At 44.9% G+C, this 22,159-nt stretch overlaps 1 protein-coding gene across 3 annotated transcripts in view; it reads left to right on the forward strand.

Annotated features, from left to right (window-relative positions):
• Positions 1 to 12,485: 12,485 nt before the first annotated feature.
• TSNARE1 (t-SNARE domain containing 1) overlaps positions 12,486 to 22,159 on the forward strand; it is a 531,215-nt gene continuing 521,541 nt past the window's right edge. For 2 of the 3 annotated variants that reach the window (XM_082045886.1, XM_082045889.1), the window contains exon 1: positions 12,486 to 12,529. The gene's annotated coding sequence lies outside the window, so the exon portion shown is untranslated. The remainder of the gene's footprint in view (positions 12,530 to 22,159) is intronic. The other variant, XM_082045887.1, reaches the window with a different exon arrangement.

Consider the following 22,159-nt stretch of genomic DNA (forward strand, 5'->3'; position numbering starts at 1 on the left):
CACTGAGGGATGTAACCTCTACTATTCGGTGAGACACACTCTCTAGGAAAAAATCTCTTCCAAATGCGGATTAGAGAAATTCAAGCAAACTCCACTATTGACTTCATCATGGAAAACATGAGTGTTTTGTTTAACTTTAAAGGTCTTCTGCAGTACATCCCTACACCCTTTCACCCTCTCTTCCAAGAGGTTGCCTAGGATCCCCTCTTTCATGAACTACAACATCATGTTTCTTTTTGGTCGTTCCTTCATTGGCTTTATGAAGCCTGAAGGCCTTTCTGTTTTTATTTCTGCACAAGGGCACAGCTTTGCCTAGTGGGACAGAAAACAGCATTAACCCAGCTGCACGATTAGCACATTTTTCTAGGACACGAGAATGGCAGTTTGGAAAACTCCCAACCTGAGAGACTTGAGACCAAGCTACTCACTTCCTAAGCAAGCAAGCCAATTTCTATTATATTACCAAAAAAACCATGGATTTTGGACTACTAGAAAATCAGGACAGTGTCATTGGTGATCATGACATGCACCCAGAACATGCTTATGAAGTCAGCTGAGACGAGCTTCACTGGAGTATTTGAGAAAAGGGCACCGATATCATGAATTTCATGAAGCGCTGGGAAGGAACTCCTCAGTTCCACTGAGACAGCAGAACCTCTCAAGAGGAGAACATTTTAGATCTCTAACGCTTAATAGCAAAAGCACTGGTAGATGCCCCATCCCTGGAGACATCCAAGGCCAGGCTGGACAGGGCTCTGAGCAAAGTGATCTAGTTTAAGATGTCCCTGCTCTTGGCAGGGGTTGGACAAGATGACCTTTGAAGGTCCCTTCCAACCCAAACCATTCTATGACACTATGAATTATCGACACAGGTCCCTAAAAAATCTAAGAAATCTTCTCGCAGATAATTTTGTAGAATAAACATCCCAACCTCCCTCATGAAACAGGACCTCATTGCTGAAATTTCTTGTTGTGGTTCTCATCTCCAGTGCCAGAGCGACAAGAGATCCAATCAGCACTGGCAATCTGTACTATGGGCACCTTATTAGCCAAAGTGCTTCGTTTGGGTCTGTGTGTTATCTTGGTGACTTATTTCTTGCTCCCACTATTGCTATATGTAGTCACAACACTGAGAAACTTTAGGAGAGATTTAGTAACATAACTAAGGGCGAAGAAAACCGTGTTTCCATGATCACAGACTATCTACCAGCCATTCAGATGGGAGGGGAGGAACTGGTTCAAGCTGCTAAATTTAATTAAATCATTTGCTCCTGGGCTTTGCAGTTGAATACCTTTAAGTTTCTCTCACTTTTTCTCCTCCCCAGGTCATCACAAACTCAAACTTTAAATCTCATTGAACACTTCTGGTTTCTTTATCATACAATATTGCTTTCTAATTTTTTTTTTTTTCCCTTTCCACTTCCTTCAGAGAAATCATATAGAAATTAAGACCATTTACAAGAGGACAGCAAAACTAAGATTCTTGGAGGATCAATCGGGAAAGAAGTTGTCAATTATTAAAGGTATTTAAAAATATAAGACTATTGCTATAACATGCAAAGGTAGTTGTAAGATTAGAAGAAGCAAGTGATGAGGAATCTGCAGTCATGGTCCAAATGGGTATCAATGACACAGGCAAGGGAGGTTCCGTCTGTGGACACAAAATTTAGGCTCCTGGTAAAGAAAACAAAGGGAAGGACATCTATGGTAATGTTCTCTGAAATGGTTCTTATCTCTTGCAGATCCAGGGAGAGTGGTGGAAAGTTGGAGTATGAATGTGAGATGGTTTCAGGCTCATCTGACTCACGTAGAGCATCAAAAGCCAGTTTAGGAGAGATGGAGTTCATCTGAGGCATTGCCACTTGAGCTCAAGGAGGCTGTGAGTGACCTTTTAAAGTGAGGAGGGAAGGAAGCCAACTGGTGCACAACTGCATATGGTTTTGGATGACATTTCTAAAGATGAAGACACAAACATAGGAAGCCCTCAATGAAGAACAGGTCACTGGAAATAAATAATAAAAGAGGAAATGGAAAATGGATAGACATTCGTCAAGACACGAACCAGAGTAGTGGTACATGTGTTACTATCCAAACGCTGGAAATCTTACAATCAAAGATGGTGGAACTGGACTTTTTGAGCCTGAATGAAGAGGCGGATGCCCAGGTGGCCAAGAAGGTCAACAGCATCCTGGCTTGCATCAGCACTACTGTGGCCAGCAGGACCAGGGCAGTGACCGTACCCCTGTACTGGGCACTGAGGAGGCCGCAACTCAAATCCTGGGGTCAGTTTTGGGCCCCTCATGAGAAGAAAACCCTCGAGGTGCTGGAGCAAGCTCAGAGAAGGGAACGGAGCTGGGGAAGGGGCTGGAGCACAAGTGTGATGGGAGCGTCTGAGGGACCTGGGGGGTTCAGCCTGGAGAACAGGAGCTGAGGGGAGACCTTCTGATCTCTGAACTGTCTGAAAGGAGCTTGGAGCATGGAGCGGGTTGGTCTCTTCTCCCAAGGAACAAGTGACAGGACAAGAGGAGATTCAAGTTGCACCAGGGGACATTTAGATTGGATATTAGGAAACATTTCCTCCTGGAAAGGGTTGTCAGGCATTGGAACAGGCTGCCCAGGGAAGTGGTGGAATCACCATTCCTGGAGGTATTTACAGACACATAGATGAGGTTCTCAGGGACACGGGTTAGGGCCAGTGTTAGATTAATGTTTGGACTCAATGATCTTAAGGGTCTCTTCCAATCAAAAGGATTCTATGTACCAAAAACTTGGTGGAAAGAAAACAATCAAAGGGACCCTCTATCAGATGAGCCATGTGCTGGAAAGAGAGAGCAAAACTTGTCGTCAAGAATCGCTATGAATTGAAACTCCAGGCCAAGAAGGAACAATAAATGCTTGGGTCAATAGATCTTAGGGCTCACCAGCACAGCAGCACTCACTGATGCTAACAGAAAAAGAAAAAAATATAGCAAAGGCAGGAAATACAAGTGCATTGGGTGACTTTAGTTACCTCCATGAAGACTGAGCAAAGGTCATGTCTGAGTGTGAAGCAGCAGCTGGTTACTGATCCCAGAAGAAGAAATGTAATGTCTGGGTTGATATAAAAATCTAGTTCAAAATCTCATCATGAAGTCAACATCCTGCAGCAGATTCCACGATGTACCTTGTGTCAACCTCCCTATGGGAGCAACAGGAGGCGAGCAGTCCACCAGAGCTTCACCCAAATTCAGCAGCAGGGCTATGTAAAAATAAACTCTTAAAAAAAAACAGTTAAAAGGGGAAGTTGGAGGAATTAAATCATTACACTTGTTCACAGTACTGAAGGGTGTGGAGTAAGAAGCATGCTGCTTTTTTTCCCTTAGGAAAGCCCGGAGAAAAAATTAAGCCAGTGTGGTTTGATAGAAGGGTAAAGGCTGCTGTTAGAAATCAGGCGGCATCCTTCAAAAAGCTAAAGCTGCATCCAAAAAGAACAGAATTGGGAACTCTAGCAGATTAAAAGTGGAAATATAAGGAGGTAGGGCAAAGAAGACTGAGGAGCAACCAGTGAAAAGAAGCAACACTAATATGAAATTTTTCACAGAATCACAGAATCGACTGGGTTGGAAAGGACCTCAGAGATCATCAAGTCCAACCTTCTTTCAACATATCAGTAGTGAAAAGCTTGCCTGTAACACCAACTGATAGTACCTCTATACAAGAATCTCTCGCAGAGAAAAAGGTCATTGCAGAATGAATTATTTGCACCGGTGTATACTACAGAAGAATCAGGGGTGATAAACATCCAAGACCCTCTTTGAGGGGAAAATTCAGCAAAGAATCTGCTTGAAATGGAACTAAAAGTACAGTTTAAAAAGACAGAATAAACACAGACAAAACAACAGGGCTAGACATATTTACCCAAGTGTTTTACTGAAAATAAAAAATAAAATATCTGAATTATTTACACCAATGTGCAAGGTTTCCCTTAAAACTTTCCTGGTATGTGAAGACTGGAGAGGATCCAGGAGAGATCCAGGGAACTACAAGCTTATAAACCTGACATCTGAGCCAGACAAATTAGGTGAACCTTTGATGAAGGAAGGTAAAAAACATTTAACTGCTGGTAAATTGCACTTTACAGATCTCTTGACTTAAACAGGTTAACAGGTTTGTGGGTATCAATAACCAGCTAAATTAAATGATTTGCATTTCCAAAAGAGTTTTAACTAGAGGTTTTTAAAGGAAATAGGCAGCCATGGGATAAGATTGTCCTCTTATCTCCTCTTGACCAATATAAATAATTTTTCAAAGACAGGAAGCAGAGGGTAGGAGTAACAATTCATTTTTTTCTAATGCGAGGACTAATGTATTCAAATGAAATTAATAGGACTCAAAAAATAAGTTGGTCTTTCATGAAGCAAGTAACAGACATGAAAAATATGAACATTTTTATGGGCTGAAATCTGGATGAATAGCTGGAGGAAGGAATCAGCAAAGACCACAACAGGGTCAGGAAATTCCAGAGCTGACAATGGTTGAAGACTGGTAGAGTGGTCAGAAACATCTCTCCTGTGTATCATTTTTTGGCATCCACTTATGGGTGCTGGTAGAAAGAGATGGGCTAAATGTACTGGGTCTGAAACAAAACTGAGGGCTTATTTTTTAATATATATTTAAGTTAAAACATCATATTTTTTTTTTAATTTCTCATAAGCTCAATCATTACTGGCATCCTCCCTGACATGAGCCAAATCATAAAATATATAGGGCTGGAATAGGTTTCAGGAGATCATTTGGTTCCTCCCTAAAACCACCTGAATCATCATGTAAAATGCTTTGTGATTTAATCTGGTTTTGAAAACCTCCAGCAGTAGAAAGTCAAGGCCTTTCCAGGTAGATTGTACAAGTGCTTTATTATCCTTGATACTGGACAGAAATTTTCATATCTAAATTAAATCTTCTCCCAGCCATCCAAGCCAATCTAAGCCAATGGTTTCTTGACTCCGTGGGCATGAAGAATTGTTTTTTCTGCTTCTTTTGCAGCAAGACTTCATATATCTGAGCAGTAACCCCCATTTCTCCAGATCTACTATTTTCTAGATTTAACAAGCTCATCCCTTTCAATCTTTATTCGTAACTACATTGTCTAGATTTTGGATCTTTCTTGCTGTCATTATGTGGACTTTCTCTTGCTGTGCTATAGTGTGGATGGAAACCTTGACATAAGTTCAGCTGACTCCTTACAAACACTGGAAAAAGTACATTTGCTTTTTTCAATGACTTTCCAAAACCAAGGGCTTATCTCCGGTGATTTTTTAAAATCTTTCTTTCTGAAATGGAAGATTTTATTACATTACCGAGCACACTGTTATTATTTAAAAATGATTGCGCAGTGGCAGTTGCAGACTGAAGAGAGGTGGAATCTGTTGCAAGAGATGTAGCACAGACGCGTAGAAAACAATAATTCTTTTCCTTCCCAAAGGTGTTATTCACAATAAAAAACTATTAACTGGAAGAGACCATAGGTAGAAAGGACAATTCTTGACTCATCAGTCATAGCAACTGGAGCTCTAATAACAGTAACCAGAGACTGGATTCTGGTAGTGGGAAATTAGCCTTAAAACCAGGCAATGAAGCCTATGTACCAACTCATATTTCAGGATTCCTTGTTTAGCATGATGTGCTTCCTTATCTCACAATCCCATCATAAAAAGGAGGTTTTCAGTTATGCTTTGGGTACTTTCATGCTTTTAGATGTCAAAGGGAAGAAACAGGTACCATGACTTTGAGAGCTGGAATCTTCTTTAATTCCCTCTCTTCTTGCATCCTTCGTATTTGTAACTCCTGCCACACAGTTTCTCTGAATCCAACATTTTTTTCCTCCTGATTTTATAAGTGCAGCAGCAACCGCATTACTGACCTGAACAAATTATCAGTGCTGTATTTTTCATTAAGTGGGATGAGGGATTTGTTCTGAACTCCAAGTTTTTCTCCCCGCCAGCTTGGTTTAGCCTCATGCCCTCTCCTTTGCGTTACTTGGCATGTGCTCCTTTAGCTCCATCAACATCAGTTTTAATTGCCGCTTGTCATCCCTGCTCCAAGTGTGAAGAATCTCCATTTAATATCTCTGTTTTTCATAAACAAAGCTGATCACTAGGATTACTGAGAGTATCAGAGACACTTCATCGATGAGGTGATTGACTTATCACCACCTCGGATGTAAAGTTTTTTTATGTCGGCTTGCAGCTTTTATTTTCCTAATTCAGACACAATAATGCATTTCTAGAAAAGGAAGGGTCAAATCTAGCGACACTAAGATAAAGCGTAACGCCACTAAAATCCACAGATGTTGCAGATATACCTGGGTGTAACCGTTGCAGGAATGAAGTGCAAAGTATTGAAAATCATCTCTTTACAGCTCCTGATTCCTTCTTGTGACGTACTGGACCTGTCAGATAGTCACCAGCTTGGGACACGAAGAAAACATGTGTTTTATGTCAGAATCTGCTCGGTACTGGAATTCAAGTCTCTCTTGGACTTTAAATAGACTGAAATAAGGTTGTTCAGGGATTAGCTGGCATTCTCCAGCCTCCTTTTATTGTTGCCATAATATCTTTTTTATTAAATTCCTCACAGGTAACAACACACAGATATGCTGTGATAAGCTCTGCGAGCTTTACTGTTTTCAGGGAATCTTAGGTCACCATCATAGATCTCTGGAAATGGAGAATAAGCATCAGCCTTGGTTTTGTGAAGCACTCAGAGCAACTTCTGTTTTGTTCCTGCGCTCCTTGCAAGCAGACTGGTTTGATATGTAAGGCATTTGCCTAGAAAACAGCATTTTTATCAAAAAAAAAAGAACTCTTCCAACTCTGCCATTGTCCAATTAATTAGGGATTGAAAAGTTAAGTACTGCTAAAAAAACAGCTATATTTTGTCTACTAGCTTTTAGAAAAGCTATAACTCAGACCAAGTAACGAAAACAGCAGGAAAAAATAGTGAAAGGCTGTGGTAATTTGGAGAAGTGAGAAAAGGCAAAAATTTCTCATTGAGGTCTGAAAAGAAATTAGTGCAAATGGAGAAAGAAGTGTCTGAAAGAATTTCAGTGGGAGGGCAAAAAAGGAAGCCCCTTAAGCACATCAGCAGACAAAAAAACCTATTCTAAATAAATAGTTTCTAGATTATTATAAAATCTGGAGAAATTGATTTGTACATGTTCCAAATAAGTATTCAGGCTTCCTTCTTGTTGTTATTGCGGTGATAAGTTGCTCTTTATTCTTCCTTTACTGCTGCATTAGAAAAGCTTTGCTGCTGCATTTACATGGATATTGGGAGTGACACAGCAACTGTGTGCTAATGGGATAAATTAAACAGTCATCAACGCTTTCTTGTGATATGTTATTTAATTACCTCTCTCTTCCTGAACCCATCAACACTTCCAGTCAATCCAAAACAGGAGAGAAATTAATAGCAGTTTTGATTTTGTAAGAAGTGATGGGATCGCAAAACATATTATAAGCTGTGAAATCCATATGACAATACTTTACACTTCATGCAAGTTATTCTTTGTGTTCTCTTGCTTTGTGGAAAAGTCCCATAGTATTTAATAGGAATGAAAGTCCATGGGGTTATATGTAGCTATGTAATAGAATGTAACACAAATTTATGTTTGTTTTTTTTTTTTTTTCTTCCTTAAACTGAAATTCAATAGGACAGATTGTTCTTTTAATATTCTCTAAGATATTTGACTATCATAGTTTATCATTTTCTATTAAATCCTTGATAACGTTTTCATAAGAGCAGGACTTTCTTTATTATATGTCAAATAAAGAAGCTTATTAGATGCCATAAAGAAATGGCCTTAAATGAAAATCCAGGACATACCATTGCAGTGAAACCAGATCAGCACAGCTTAGGAAAAAGTAACTGAGAGGACAAGGCTATAACCTTTCTATAAATACTTTAATAGCATAGCGATTAAAAGGTTATGATGTAAGGTGATTCACAAAACAAACCAGCGAGCCAAAGGGAAACTCCTTCCAAACGCTGGAATAAACTTCCCGAAGACACAGCCAGCCTACACTGGATAATCTTCTCAGCAGGAAGAGGTGAAAGCATCATCACCTAATTTATTTAAATTTAGATTTCGATGCATCCCATTTCGTCTTTGTAGAGGAACTAGGGTGGTTTTCCAAAGGAGAAACATGCTGAAAACTTCACCCTTGAGTCACCTTCGCCAAACTCCTCCAGGAACACAGGACCCACCTCTGTGAGTTTTGCTTCACCCTGGAACAAAATTGCTGCTTCCACCTTGGGAAATTCCCTGCAGTGGATGGCAAACAGGCAACCTCCTCCCTGTAAAAGATGATGAACATGAAGATTAAACTGTTTAAACAAAGTTTTGGCCCTTAAGACCTTTGGTCCCTGTATAGTTGACTGTATATTTTTCAAACTTGCAGATGCTATTGCTATGAGATGGAACAAAGTTGTTAATTGCTTATTTTTTGTTATCAATTCAGAGAAAGCGTCATCTTAGATGATGCAAGATGGCTTGCCTGCTTATGTAAAAGGCCTGATTTCCACACCACGCCAAAAAGCGACCCTCGCTTCTTTTTGAAAGTTATAACAGATCAATAACCAGCTGGTAATAACAAGGACTGGGCCTGATAGGCACAATATGAAGTTTTGCAAAAGCCCAAATCTCTCAGAAGAAAAACGTCCCAGAAGAATGCACACTATTATTATTGTATGAATAACACACTTATTGATTACACAGTGTTTCTTCAACAATGAAATGCAAAACCAGCAAGACACTGACTGAAAACCAAAGCAATCATATGAATTTTATCTCACTGTAATTTTTATGATTTCTGTCCCTTAGAATACTTTGTGTCTTATATTGGTGCATTTATATATTTCTTTTCTTATTTACTTTCATGAGGCTCGCACTGAAAGTAAATACGATTTGTACTGAAAATTACTGAAAATATTGCACAGTGGTTTTGAGCTGGAATCTGTGCTTCTTGCAGAATTAACCTGCTCTTTCTTTCCCCCCATAACTGCCCCCAAAAAACACGTAGCAACACACAATGTGTTGCACATGTAGCTGCAGTCTGAGGATTTTGCAGACAGTGAGCAGACAGTTGTATTTCGTTATCAATGCATTTTTATGTCCCTTTCCCTGAGAGATTTTCTTTAGAGTCCACAGAAATAAATGATTTACCAATGCAGCAAAATATCGAGGAAACTGCTCTGATAGCGGTTTGGTGCTGTAAAACCCTGAAGTTTATGGAGTCTCAGGTGGCCCCTCAGCCCTTTTAAAACTTTTTTTGGCAGGGCTGCTGGTGCAGAACTACATTTCGGAAAAGGCAGCAGGCTTGTCAACCCCTTGTTAAAATGAATTGTTGTTTAAAGGCCCTATCAAGAAAATCCTTGTTTTATAACCCCTCTTGCAAAGCCAACCACCAAGTAAGACTGCTGTCGATTCACGAATAAAAAGCGAACCCCTCCCAGGTACAGTGTGAGCTGGACCAAGCACCTGGAGTGCTCCATCAAAGTGCTTTTTGGGTGAACCTCCAGTCTCGGTCTTGCAATTCACGGCGTTTTGAGCAGCATTAGTGACTTTAGTAGCAGCGAGTAAGTGATTTCTAGTAATTTATTTCAGTTCCTGTGTGCAGTGTTGTGGCGGATGCACTCGATCGCCCCCAGCCAAACCAACAGAAGTTTGGTCCAGGCTCCAGAGGAGGTAAAAGCCTGAGCTGTAGCCCAGCTAAGATCCCCTTCCAGGAGACCCACGAGAAAGCAGAACAGCAACTGAATGCCGGTAACTTGTGGGTGCAGGGGAGTCTCATGCATACAATTCCTACTGTGTGCAATTTGACTACGAGTCAACCACTTTATTCTATAAATACGACAGCCTGGATGAGCCCACTTTGAGCTCTCCCTGCTCAATTAGTGAGCTGTGTGGCCATGGTTTTACTACTCATAGGTCAGTGGATGAGCCCAATTTAAGTTTAATATTGATCATTTGGCTTAAGTAGATGCACACTAAATATAATTAATTATTTAGAGACATAAGGTTGTATGATTTTTAATATACTCTTTGCTTCATGTTACTTGGTAAGCTGGACTTGCTAAAATTTTAAGCTGTAAAGTCCTGCTCATATTTACCAAAAGCGACTACAAACTACACTGAACACTTATAAGTTAAGGCCTATTTTGCACTTTGCTAAGAAGAAAGAATTTATTCAGACAAAACAGCACCTGCAAGGCTATGGACCATAAACAATACCTACAGCTGAACAAATGAAAGGCCCATGGGGAGGCAGCAAAAAAGATCCAATGAGAAGCAAGAAGATCCAAAAGTGAAATATTGTAATTCGACTGGATCATGGTATGCATGGTTTGTAAAGATATAGAAGTTTGTGGTTTTCTATGTTCGAGTTGGACCTCTGCGCAGGTACACAGCTTGAGCCAGCCCTCCTGCTATTCTACTCCGTTAAATTTTTTATTTTCTGAGAATTTTGTCTCCTGAAAGTCTGCTCTGCATACAGTTATCAGGCCTTGCCTGAAAGTTTGCTGCTGGAGTTCTAAAATACAGACTCTGGAGTGAATGGTTGTGAGAGAGAGAAGAATCCTGAAAGTTTGCACCATGATGGTTATGGCCTCGCCTGAAAGTTTGTCTCCAGAGCTCCAGGACATAGTCATGCATCAAACATAAAATGTTACATAACCCTGCCATTTCCTGGAAGTCCGTCTTCGGTATTCGAGAGTCTTCAACAGGGGTCTCCACTGTCCCCTGTGGTCTTTGCAGCCCAGTTCTCCCCACGGTGTTGGCTTCTTGACCTAATTTCTTGAACAAGCGTATTGTCATTTTGTGCTGCTACTCAGCAAAAGTCATGTAGCCCTTTCTTCATTTGGTGCAACATTCTGCTCTCCCAGCTGGCAAGCCAAGGACATCCTGCTTTGCTTCATGTCCAGTCTCTACAGAGCTATTGTTTCTCGTTGGGTTTCTGTTACATTGTGCTTAGTCTTGCTACATTAGGTCTACTCTTGTTACATTATGACTAGGGGTTTCTAAAAGATTTTTGTTGCTCTTAGCGCCCGGGATGGTGACTCCACCACTGCCTGGGCAGCCTGTTTCAATGCCCAACAGCCCTTTCCGGGGAGAATTGCTTCATTATATCCAATCTAAACCTTTCCTGGTGCAACTTGAGGCCAATTCCTTTCCTCCTGTCACTTGTTCCCTGGGAGAAGAGACCAACCCCCCCCATGCTCCAAGCTCCTTTCAGGCAGTTCAGAGATCAGAAGGTCTCCCCTCAGCTCCTGTTCTCCAGCTGAACCCTCCAGGTCCCTCAGCCTCTCCCATCGCACTTGTGCTCCAGCCCCTTCACCAGCTCCATTCCCTTCTCTGAATTCACTCCAGCACTTCAAGGGCTTTTCTTGTTGTGAGGGGCCCAAAACTGACCCTAGAACTCGAGGTGTGGCTTCACCTGTGCTCAATACAAGGAGAAGCACCTCCCTGACTTACAGGTCAGAGGACAGCAGGATGACCATGAGCCAGCACTGGGCCCTTGTGGCCAGGAAGGCCAATGGTACCTGGGGTGGATTAGAAGGGGGGTGGTCAGTAGGTCAGAGAGGTTCTCCTGCCCCTCTACTCTGCCCTGGTGAGACCACACCTGGAATATTGTGTCCCGTTGTGGGCCCCTCAGTTCCAGCAGGACAGGGAACTGCTGGAGAGAGTCCAGCGCAGGGCAACAAAGATGCTGAAGGGAGTGGAGCATCTCCCGTGTGAGGAAAGGCTGAGGGAGCTGGGGCTCTGGAGCTGGAGGAGACTGAGGGGTAACCTCATTAATGATTATAAATATATAAAGGGTGAGTGTCAGGAGGATGGAGCCAGGCTCTTCTCGGTGACAACCAATGATAGGACAAGGGGCAATGGGTTCAAACTGGAACACAAAAGGTTCCACTTGAATTTGAGAAGAAACTTCTTCTCAGTGAGGGTAACAGAAAACTGGAACAGGCTGCCCAGGGAGGTTGTGGAGTCTCCTTCTCTGCAGACATTCCAACCCGCCTGGACGCCTTCCTGTGTAACCTCATCTGGGCGCTCCTGCTCCGGCGTGGGGATTGCACTGGATGAGCTTTCGAGGTCCCTTCAACTCCTGACATTCTGTGGTTCTGTAGAACCGCCCCGGGAGATCCCCAGGGAGCAACACGGAGCCCGTGGGGGTAGGGAGGGGGGCGGGAGGACCTCGAGGAGGGGAACGCGAGTGCAGGGAGAAGGCAGGGACTTGGCGGGTCCCCACGGAGGGTCGGGAGGGAGGAGGCGGGTGGGGGACACCCCTCGGGCAGGGGCAGAAGCAGAGCGGCCCCTCCAGCGGTCGCGCCCGGCAGCGCCCTAAGGGGGGAGCGCTGAGGGGCGGTGCGCGTGGCCGCACAGCGTGCCCGCCTCCCTTGTGTCGTTCCCTCCGCGTATTGGTCGCCGTGGTCACGTGATGTTTGGGTGCCGGCGGGGCGGGGCGACCTCGCGGGGACGGGCGCGCGGCGGCAGGTGAGGGGCGCGCGCGGCGGCGGCGGCGGCGCGTGTCGGACTTTTCCCCGCCCCTTCGGGTGTCACACGGGGGGTGACCCGGGGGGTGACCCGGCTTGCGGGGGCGTGTGACATGGAGACATGCTGCTCTGGCACGGGGGCAACGTGGGAACGGGGCTGGTTCTGCAAAGAGAGGGGGTTTGTGCGTGCGTGGGTGTGTGCGTGTGTGAGTGTGCAACGTGGGGACAGGGCTGGCCTTGCGCAGGGCGGGTGTGTGTGCAGCTTAGGGACAAGGCTGGCCTGGCACAAGTCGTTAGTGTGCAACTGAGGGCTGGCCTTGCACAGGTGTGTGTGTGCAGCCTGCTGACAAGGCTCTATATGCACCTGATGTGTGAGCAACCTGGGGACAGGGCTGGCCTTACACAGGGTTTGTATGTGCAGCTTGGGGACAAGGCTGGCCTGGCACGGGGGTGTGTAAGCAACTGGCGGACAAGGCTCTACATGCACGTGGTTTGTGTGCAACATGGGGACAGGACTGGCCTTGCACAGGGGTGTGCATGTGTGCAATGTGGGGACAGGGCTGGCCTGGCACAGAGTGTGCGTGCAACATGGGGACAGGGCTGGCCTTGCACAGGGGTGTGTGTGCAGCCTGCGGACAAGGTTCTACATGCACGTGGTGTGTGAGTAACCTGAGGACAGGGCTGACCATGCACAGGGTTTGTATGTACAACCTGGGGACAAGGCTGGCCTTGCACAGGGGTGTGTGTATGTGCAACATGGGGACAGGGCTCTACATGCACATGGTATGTATGCAACATGGGGACAGGACTGGCCTTCCACAGCCTCTTTGTGCAATGTGCGGAAAAGGCTCTACATGCACATGGTGTGTGAGCAGCCTGAGAACAGGGCTGACCATGCACAGAGTGTGTATTTGCAATTTAGGGACAGGACTGACCTTGCACGGGGGTGTGTAAGCAACTGGCGGACAAGGCTCTACGTGCACATGGTTCGTGTGCAACGTGGGGACAGGACTGGCCTGGTACAGGGATGTGTGTGTGCAGCTTAGGGACAAGGCTGGCCTGACAAAAGTGTGTGTGCAACTTGGGGACAGGGCTGGCCTTGCACATGGTCTGTGTGCAGCTAGGGGACAGGGCTGGCCTTGCACAGGGGTGTGTAAGCAGCCTGCGAACAAGGCTTTACATGCACATGGTGTGTGTGCAGCATGGGGACAGGTGCTGGCCTGGCACAGGGTGTGTGTGTGTGCAACGTGGGGACAGGGCTGGGCTGGCACAGGGTTTGTGCAATGTGCGGACAAGGCTCCGCATGCACATGGTGTGTTGCAGCCTGGGGACAAGACTCTAAATGCACAGAGTGTGTATGTGCAGTTTAAGGACAGGGCTGGCCTTTCATGGGGGTGGGTAAGCAGCCTGTGGACAAGGCTCCACATGCACATGGTTTGTGTGCAGCCTGAGAACAGGGCTGACCATGCACAGTGTTTGTATGTGCAGTGTGGGGACAGGGCTGGCCTTGCACATGGTGCAAGGGACAAAGATACAAGGCTGGTCTTACACTGTGCAGGGGCTTGTGGGCATCCCTTAGGGACAGGGCTCATACACAGGTTTGTATTTGCAGCCTGGGAGCAGGACTGGCCTTGCACAGGGTTGTGTTTTTGCAGACTGGGGACTCTGGCAGCCCTTGCATGGGGTTTGCATGTGTGCGTTTGCACAACGTAGGGGCTGTGGCTGCCCTGGCATGGGGTTTGTGTGTGCACGAGCAATTGTGCAAGGCTGCCATGCCCGGGGGTGTGAGCGAGAAGGGACACAAAACATTGATCTGTTGACCTCGGATGCGATGCCAGTGTTGGGAACTGCTCTATGACCCATGTTGTAGTTAAATATCAAGTCTTGGCTCAGTTTTATTTGTTTATTCTGAATGAATTTATTTAGTTAGTTTTGTACTAATCCAGGAAGGTTTAACCACAAATAAGTCAGCGAGACAAACTTGCAAATGTTTGTGGGAAAATACAGGAGAGGAAATGAAAACTACTTTTAAATGTATAAAGCACCTGCAGCAGTCCTTGGTTAATTTTGAGGATATGTTTTTGTTTGTAGGTTGCTTTTATACTTCAGAATGTTTGTTTTTTTTGGAAGCTTTTAATAAAAGCTCCCCCAAGCTGAGTGGTGCAATTAACCTGCAGCACCTGGTGTTGGAGTGGACTTTGCTGGTGAAATCCTGTGTTACCATGGAACTGCTTGGTGTCTTTGTGCACATATCAAAAACCAGCACGCTGAATACATGCAGCAAGACCTCTGCTTGTTTGTGTTTGAAATATTCTGTGACATTTGCAGCTGGAGCTGAGTCCTTGTGTCTGGGAACGCTGCATGAACAAGTGGTTGTCTGTTTGCAAACCCGGGGATAACACGTGCGTGGGATGGGTAGTGGATTTAAGTTTTTCTCTTCCTGCTTCATCCTGCTAAATCCTCAATTTTTACTAGTTATGTGGTGCATGGGGTGGGACTGGGAAGGCCAGACTAAACTAGGTGGGTTCTTTTTCCCTTTTTTCTTCATTCACTAAAAATAGCAATAAGGTTCATGTTTTATCCAGCTCTCATCCTTTTTTCCAGGGGGATATTCCCCCTGGAATGAGTCTGTGAATACACAACACCCTGTCCTGCCTTGTTGGTCTCTATATCACCTTGGTCTAGGAGTCAGTGCAGGTGGTTCAGGTCTTTAAATCCCCGATGACTCAGCCCAGCTGCTCTCTGGCCCCTCAATGCCTTCCTGCTCCACTGTCTTCTCCATCTGCAACATCATTTTTCATCTCATCTCCAGGGTGACTTCCTGCCTTGCTGGTTTGCTTGTGCATATTCACATAATTAAAAAAATGCCGCGACCACAGCTGATGTGGATTTGGTAGAATCATAAAATGTCCTGAGTTGGAAGGGACCCACAGGGATATCGAGTCCAACTCCCGTCCCTGCACAGGACAACCCCGCAGTTCACACCGTGTGTCTGAGGACATTGTCCAGTCTCTTCTTGAACGCTGTCTGGCTTGGGGCTGTGACACTTCCCTGGGGAGCCTGTTCCAGTGTCCAGCACCCTCTGGGTGAAGAACCTTTTCCTCATGTTCAACCCGAACCTCCCCTGGCACATCTTCCTGCCATTCTCTTGGGTTCTGTCATTGGTCACTAAGGAGAAGAGTTTGGCGCCTGTCCCCCTTCCCCCCCTTGTGAAGAAGTTGTAACTGCCATGAGTTCTCCCCTCAGTCTCCTCCAGGCTGAACAAACCAAGTGACTTTAACTACTCCTCATACGGCTTCGCCTCCAAACCCTTCACAAACTTTGTAGCCTCTTCTGGACACTCTCCAGTAACTTAATATCCTTTTTATCCTGTGTCCCCAGCCCTGCACACAGTGAATGCACCAGGTGATGCCGCCCCGGTGCAGAGCAGGGCGGGACAATCCCCTCCCTGCCTGGCTGGTGATGCTGTGCTGGATGCACCAGGACATGGGTCCCTCTTGGCTGCCAGGGACGCTGTTGGTTCATGTTCAGCTTGCCGCCAATCAGAACCCCCAGATCCCTCTCTGTGGAGCTGATTTCCAGCATCTCGTCCCCCAGTCTGTATGTACAGCCAGGGTTGCTGTGTCCCAGGTGCAAGATCCAGCATTTTCACTTGTTGAACTTCATGAGGATGGTGATTGCCCAGTTCTCCAATTTGTCCAGATCCCTCTGCAAGGCCTGACAGTTGACAGCTCCCCCCAATTTTGTGTTATCAGCAAACTTGCTAAGCAATCCCTCAAGTCCTGAGTCTAAGTCATTTATAAAGACATTGAAGAATGCAGGTCCTAAGATGGATCCCTGCGGAACCCGCTAGTGACTGATCACCAGCCCAACGTAACCCCATTTACTAGAACCCTTTGAGCCTGGCCTGTCAGCTAGTTGCTCACCCACTGTGTTGTGTTTTTATCCAGCTGTATTCTGGGCATCTTGTCCAGGATGTTACTGTGAGATACAGTATCAAAGGCTTTGCTGAAGTCCAAAAAATCACATCAACAGACTTCCCTTGGTCAACTACGTGGTTAACCTTGTCATAGAGTTAAATTAAGCTGGTCAGGCAAGACTTTCCCCTCATGAACCCGTGCCGGCTGCGACCAATGACTATGTTGTTTTTCAGATGTTTTTCAATAACTCCCAGAACATCTTCTCCATGATTTTGCCAGGGACAGAAGTGGGGCTGACAGGCCTGTAGTTGCCGGAGTCATCCCTCTTGCTCTTCTTGTAGACTGGGACAACGTTTGCCAGCTTCCAGTCTTCTGGGACGTTTCCAGATTCTCAAGAGCATTGAAAAATCATGGAGAGAGGCCTTGAGGAATTTCACAGTATAATGCTATGCTGCTGCTTTTTCCCCAGTGTCCAGGGTTCCCTCTTGTGCAACAACTGCGAGTTCTTCCACTGAGGTTGGCTACAGAGACTGGTAGAACAGCGATTTTAATATTAAAGTCTTTTACTCCCATCCTGTCTTGTACCAGAAACCTTATTCCTTTTCTCACAGCTTGTTTATTTATTTATTTCTTTATTTATTTAGTTTAAACCTCTTGTCCTTTGCTCCTCACCACTCAACTCTCCCATGTGAACCAGGTTTCCCAGCAAGATGCCTGCGCTGAGGGAGGAGGAAAATAATACTTCTGTGTCTTGATAAATTCACACGTTGATATTACAGCACTTAAAATCTAATTTAAAAAAAAAAAAAGATGTAGGCAAGCTGAAAATGACTGAGTCTGTGCTTCCCTTTGCTTATAAATATATATCAAATGGTATTTTGTACTGCTGCTTCTGTGAATTCAGGCGTATTTAAATAGCAAGTGTGAAAGGGTAAATAATATCAAGATAAAAATAATACTTTTCATTCCCTGCTTGTACCATAAACACATTCTGCTGGATGAAAATGGAAAGAACTTTTAAAAAATCTTAATTTACTTTTCCCATGTTTTTTATCTTCCTTCCTACAGTTGAGTTAGTTTGGGGAGTGGGGTGGGTTGGTGGCACTTTTTTTTGGCTTCTTATGGACCTCTTGAGGGTTGTTTGGGCTGCAGGGGACCATGTAAATCTGTGATACCTGAGGGCTTTGTGTGTTTGAGGTGGGTTTGATGTAGGGTTGGGGGCATCATCATCGGGACAGAAGCTCCTTGCACTGGAAAGGACTTTTGAATCCAGGTCTGATCCCCATGAGACTTGAGAGATGGATGGATGGATGGATGGATGGATGGATGGACGGATGGATGGACGGATGGATGGACGGATGGGTGGAAGGATGGGTGGAAGGATGGGTGGAAGGATGGGTGGGTGGATGGATAGATGGATGGACAGATGGGTGGATGAACGGATGGCTGGCTGGATGGATGGGTGGATGGATAGATGGATGGACATATGGGTGGATGAACGGATGGCTGGCTGGATGGCTGGACAGATGGGTGGATGAACAGATGGCTGTATGGACGGACAGATGGATGGCTGGATGGATGGGTGGAGGAATGGATGGATGGATGACTGGTTCTTCCACCCAGGATGTGGTTGACGGTGTCTTCCTGACCACAATAGCAGATGCATTTGCGTATGACATGATCCATTCGGTCTAAATTCCATTCAGACATTTAAGCATGAACTTAACTTGTGTAAAATGAAGCACCAAGTGCCTTCATGCCCGCGTTTGTTGGTGCGATATTACAGAACTTGTCCTCCAGCAGCATCATCAACCCTTCAAATTGCATTTTTTAAAAACTTTTGAGCATACTTTTTCACATGTGCAAATAAAATCTGGCCACAAACTTGTGTCAGCGTTGCCAGCAGCGGCATTAAACATTGCAAGGATGGAGGGAAGCTCATGCCAGTTGCTTGACTAGATGACCTTTGATGGTCCCTTCCAACCCAAACTATCCTATGATTCTATGAGTTGAATACCCAAAAAGCTAAGTGTAAAACTTGTGTTATCACCTTACTGGGAAGGAACACGTGTCTTTTTGCTGTCAGCAAGGTTATTTTTGCTTTTTAATAATACACTGTGTTTCCAAAGGAATACGGTTAAGATAAGAATCCTACTCGTGTATTTCTGCTTGCCTTGCAATGATGGTACGTAAGATTAAAATAACGCAAAAGAGTTAAATTAATCTGATTTAACACTTGCAGGGAGGTTTCTATTTAAAACTTTTCTTTTTCTTCGTAGTGTCACTAGTCAGGAAATTCAGTAGGCAGGTGCCATCTCTTTGTTGCATTGCATGGGCACATCTCTGCTTTTCAGTGTTTCTAAAGATGGAAAAAAATATCATTTAACTAAAACCAAAAGGGGAGGATGGATTTATTTTTTTTTTTCCCTATGTCTGTTTTGCTTGCAAAGCCATTAGAAAGTGAAGATTGCATTGGTGATCCATTGTGAGATACACTGCGATTTCTTTGCTATCTCTGTTATCTCTTCCCTGAATAAAAGCGTGAAATAACTGAAAAATAGTTTATGTTTTCTGTTGTGTAGCGTTTGTTTTGTTCTTGTTCCACTATCACTGCAAAGCCACACATTGCAAAAATGTTACTTTCTTTTTTTGAGTTTATTTGTCCTCCTCCCGTTGCACACATTTATTATGATTGTAGTCTTGAATAACTTTGCCATGTATCTTTTTTTCCCCCTGTAGGACTGTGGCAGAATGCAAACCCCCTCTCTCCCCCTCCCTCCTTCGATATGGAAGGAGTAGACACATCTCCCTCTCTCTCTGCTGTTTGAGGCTGACAGCTACTTTTGTTTGACCCCAGAGCACCCTTGCCAGGGCTGTTAGGAGAAGGGAGTGCCGAGGCTCCAGGGAGCCGCTGGGTGCCCGCGGCCAGTGTAGGGGTGCAGAGAAGCTTCCGGAGTGCCTACAGTCAGATCTGATCAGGCTATAAAAAATAGGACTCTTGTCAAGACTCCGCCCTTTGGTGTGGATCTCTTGGAGCACGAGCGAGATGCTGCTGCCAAGACCCCTGCCCCACCCAGGGATGGAGACTCCGCTTGCCTTGCCGTCACGTGTGTGAGTAAAATTAGTCCTCGCAGGATTGCGAGCGTATCTACTTTCCGTGCACATTTGCACATGTATTTATACTTTCCGTGCACATTTGCACGCGTACTTTCTGTGCTCAATACGAGCATGTGTAAAATTAATCCTCCCATAATCGCGGGTGTATTTTCCTCCCGTGCTTCCACAGAAGCACGTGTAATATTCTGTGCATATTTGCACGTGTACTAACCCTCGCAGGATTGTGAGTGTATTATAAATTTACCCTCGCAGAATCGCGAGTGTATGCTTTCCATACTCAATACGAGTACATGTATCTCTTTAAAATAATCCCACACCGTGTTGAGGCAAGTGTGTACTCTTCCAAGACTCAGGGGTGGCTCCGGCATTGTTTTTGGTGATGCCACATGTATGCACTCAGTGGACCTCCTGAATTACTAGTTTCTGCCCCTTAATAATTTTCCTCAACTGATATCCGAACCTGTATTCAAGTCACTTTTAGACTGCTAAAACCCTGTTTCTCACTGGTTTAATAAAAGTTGTTTTGGACCCTGTTGTCCCTTAAACTAACCTCGGGGTGCCTCCGTGACAAGGACTCTCCATCATCTGGTGCATGGAATAAAAAAATCACAGAATCACAGAATGTCAGGGATTGGAAGGGACCTCAAAAGCTCATCCAGTCCAATCCCCCTACCGGAGCAGGAACACCCAGATGAGGTTACACAGGAAGGCGTCCAGGCAGGTCTTGAATGCCTCTAGAGTAGGAAACTCCACAACCTCCCTGGGCAGCCTATTCCAGTGTTCTGTTACCCTCACTGAGAAGAAGTTTCTACTCAAATTTAAGTGGAACCTTTTGTGTTCCAGTTTGTACCCATTACCCCTTGTCCTATCGCTGGTTGTCACCAAGAAGAGCCTGGCTCCATCCTGGTGACACTCACCCTTTATATATCTGTAAACATTAATGAGGTCACCCCTCAGTCTCCTCTGCTCCAAGCTCCAGAGCCCCAGCTCCCTCAGCCTTTCCTCACACAGGAGATGCTCCACTCCCTCCAGCATCTTTGTTGCCCTGCGCTGGACTCTCTCCAGCAGTTCTCTGTCCTTCTGGAACTGAGGGGCCCAGAACTGGACACAATATTCCAGGTGTGGTCTCACCAGGGCAGAGTAGAGGGAAAGGAGAACCTCTCTCGACCTACTAACCACCCCCCTTCTAATACACCCCAGGATGCCATTGGCCTTCCTGGCCACAAGGGCAGAGTGCAGGAAAGAGTCATGCTGTAGAATTTTATTCGAACCCTGTTGTGTCATAGTCCTTATTTCCATAAAATAAAACATTTTCTTCCATCAGGGACTTTGATGATACTCATTGCTGAAGATTTGGCTTTTTTTTCAGTTTATAATTAATCTTGCGATGCTCCTGTGTGGAGGAGGGAAGCGCCTCCTTCATTTTTCTCCATGTGAAAAACAGGCAAATTTGGAAGTGTCGCAACCCAAATTTTTCAATTAACCCATTTCTTTGCTGGGTGAGACTCAAATACAACACAAGGGAACTCCCCAGCTTGCTATTAATGGCTGCTTTGTAAAAAATCCCATTTGAGAACATAGCTCAGGAGCCGTGATGGAGGCGTATAGAGCTATGAATGCTATTTTTCTTAATTTTTCTATTTTCCCCTGAAATTCCCTTATTTATTTACCACTGTGTGAAATCTCATGACTGTGACCATAGTCTAGATGTGGTAGCACTCGCTGTGCAGCTCGTGTGCCCCAATATTGAGGTGTCTTAGGGGAGAAAAATCCTTTTTATTAAATTTTGGTTTTTGAAGTCTGGGAAAAGTTGGATGACATCTCACCAGGTTTGTGAGCTGTGCAACGGTTTAGGCAAAAATAACTGTAGGGTCCAGTCTGAGTTTTCAGTGCAAAAATTGCCGCTTCTCATAAAAATTTCCCCCTCAAATTTAGTCCTTGGTTAGATCACAGAAACACAGAATCCACTGGAAAGACCTCATTGGAAAAGACCTCAGAGGTCATCAAGTCCAACCCTTGGTCCAACTCCAGTCCATTGACTAGATCATGGCACTAAGTGCCATGTCCAATCTCAGTTTAAAAACCTCCAGGGACCATGAGTCCAGCACCTCCCTGAGCAGCCATTCCAATGCCTGACCACTCTCTCTGCAAAGAAATGCTTTCTAATATCCAGCCTCAATTTCCCCTGGCAGAGTTGAAGCCCATGGCCCCTTGTCCTATTGCTGACTGCCTGGGAGAAGAGACCAATCCCCACCTGGCTAGAACTGCCCTTCAGGTAGTTCTAGAGAGTGCTGAGCTCCCCTCTAAGCCTCCTCTTCTCCAGACTAAACAAGCCCAGCTCCCTCAGCATCTCCCCATAGGTCTTGTGACCTATGACCAGTATTGCAATTTTTAAGGCAAATAATTTGTTTGCAAAACATATTAGTGGCAAAAAAAACCAAACAAACAAACAACCTAGGAGCAGTGATTGCAGCTAGTTAGGTAATTGTAATTGTATTTGAGCTGATTATTAGCAAATGCTTTGCAGCATCCCATGTCCAGGCCTGGAGATGTTCATTATGCTCCAGCTTCTAATTTTGGAGAGGGGAGCAAAA

This window comes from Streptopelia decaocto (assembly GCF_964273445.1).
Source record: "Streptopelia decaocto genome assembly, chromosome: 2".
In the NCBI taxonomy this organism is placed as follows: Eukaryota; Metazoa; Chordata; class Aves; order Columbiformes; family Columbidae; genus Streptopelia; species Streptopelia decaocto.